This window comes from Oryzias melastigma, linkage group LG11 (assembly GCF_002922805.2).
Source record: "Oryzias melastigma strain HK-1 linkage group LG11, ASM292280v2, whole genome shotgun sequence".
NCBI lineage: Eukaryota > Metazoa > Chordata > Actinopteri > Beloniformes > Adrianichthyidae > Oryzias > Oryzias melastigma.
Genome location: NC_050522.1, coordinates 23,107,572 through 23,110,042, shown reverse-complemented (window position 1 = coordinate 23,110,042; position 2,471 = coordinate 23,107,572). Strand labels below are relative to the sequence as shown.

The window sequence follows — 2,471 nt, the reverse complement described above, 5'->3', positions numbered from 1 at the left end:
GTGTGTTTATGTATAGGGAAAAGTGGACTGTAGGGATGGGTTTCAAATATTGTTAAATTTAAGTAAATCAGATGATTAGACTATATTTTAAAGCACATTTTTGTAAGTTTTTGAGGAAAAAAAACAGCTTTTTGTGTAAAAACTGTTCATTTTAACTCTAAAAGTTCCACTTTTGTTTGATATACCTGAAAAGAATTGGTTTAAAAATGAAAAAAATCTGGTAAATGAGTGAAAGGATCCATGTAATATATTTGAAGTATTATTATTAAACATTTATTTCATGTAATAACATCCAAACAATAGATAACCTTAAAATAAAACTATAACAGTTAATAAATGAAAAGGGGCAGAAAGTAGAAAACGTATATGATCTGCTCCTATCGCTAAATCAACAACAGTAAATCAAAGTACATAAAATAAAAGAAAACAGAAGTGATCTGTACGCAAATATAAAGCCCAGTTTATTTTGAATTAACATAAAAACATAAATGCATGCACATTTACATACACATATACCTACAAAAACCCTCATTTAATCCCATTTAATAAGAATCCTCAATTTAATCCAGTCAATTCAGTTGAATCATCCAGTTATGGTTTTTATAAAAAAAGAAAAAGTTCAGGTGAAAATTGTAGGATAACAATTACCGTTGTAGAATTGAGGATTATGTCAAATTTAAAGTGTGCCCAGGATGGAGCCTAGTGGAACTCCTTTTCTAATTGCATATCATCTTAAGAGATAGAACCAAAGCTGTACTTAATGGATGGTGTCCTACTTCATTTCTAGCTAGCCCCGCCCTCAATGAATCTAATTGATGGAAGATGTTCAGCTCAGGAAATCAAGAATACTTAGAGCCAGTACTCTAATTACTCTTCTTTAACTGAACAAATTTGGTTTAAGAATGGAAATCTGGCTAAACAAAACCCTCATTTAATCCTATTTACCTACACAAATCCTGAATTTAATCCCATCAGTTCAGTTGAATCATCTACCTAAAGTATGATAAATAAAAAGTAAGCTCACATGTTGTAATTGTAAGGTTTATGATTTGTAGAATTGAGGATTATGGTTCAATTAAAAGTGTGCCCAGGATAGAGCCCAGAGGAACCCCTTTTCTTATTTCAAATCATCCTAAATGATAAAATCAATGGTGTACTTAAGAAGTGGTGTCCTATATCATTTCTAGCTAATCCCGCCCTCAATGAATGTAATCGATGGAAGATGTTCGGCTCAGGTAATAAAGAGTACTTAGAGCCAGTACTCTAATTACTCTTCTTTAACTGAACAAAATTGATTTAATAATGGAAATCTGACAAATGAAAACTCATATTTAATCCTTTCAAGTTTAGTTCAAGTTTAGTTGAATCATCTACTTAAAGTTGTGTAAATAAATATTAGCTTCACATTTAAAAAATTAAAGGATTATAATATATAGAATTGAGGATTACGGTTGAACTAAAAGTGTGCCCAGGATAGAACCCAGTGGAACCCCTTTTCTAATTGCATATCATCCTAAGTGATAAAACCAAAGCTGTGCTTAATGGATGGTGTCCTACTTCATTTCTAGCTAGCCCCGCCCTCAATGAATGTAATTGATGGAAGATCTTTGGCTCAGGTAATCAAGAGTACTTGGAGCTGGTACTCTGATTACTTTACTTTTGAGGATCGCTCTCTAAAAACAACAACTGGTGATGACTGGGATTGTAGTTAATTTAATAAACCTGAATAAAAATCAGATAAAATTCCTTCATCGCTGCTCAACACACAAACAAAAGAAACTATTACGGCATAATCAGATTATATTTGCTTTAATGCGATAGTGAATAATCAGATGAAAATGTTCTGCTGCCTCACTTTGGGATTACGTCTTACGTAAGCACTTTTATCTCCCAGCAAAGACTTGACGTCTACCGACTCTGCACACATTCTTTTTCTCTTTCTAGACTCGGTAAATATCTGGGCAGCAGAATCACAAAAAATAACAGCTTGTAATGTGTGACGCAGCACAAAGGACACGCTTCCTTTGATCCGCACTCCTCGTCCTCATCAAAGGGAAAAGGTTACTGTGTGGCTCCTGACATTAAATGGGCCTTCTGGTGGATTGTGGGTTACCGAGTTTACACCGACTCTTTGATGTGAGATGTTACACTCGTTATCAGTTATTCAGCCTCAGCGGGGCGTTGAGGGGGCTTTGCTCGCTGCTCTTTCCTCACATTTACTCAAAGATTAGATTTATTGTAAACCCATGCTTTTTAAATATAACATTTTCTGTGGTTTCAATCTGTGAATTTATAGCTTATTTTGAATAATATCTGCAGGTTGAATCCCTGAAATCAAATTAACTGTTTCAATTGTTCCTGTGGTTAATATGACTCATTTTCCTCCTCTCATACCTTTATTTTTAATTAAAAACACTTCACCAGTGAGTTCTTGGAAACTTAGTTCCTTCACTTTCTTCTTTTGTGTTTCA

General features: G+C 33.8%; 1 protein-coding gene across 1 annotated transcript in view; it reads left to right on the top strand.

The window, feature by feature from the left end:
* LOC112162452 (semaphorin-6C) overlaps positions 1-2,471 on the top strand; it is a gene marked incomplete in the record, with an annotated part of 81,229 nt that overhangs the window by 1,713 nt on the left and 77,045 nt on the right.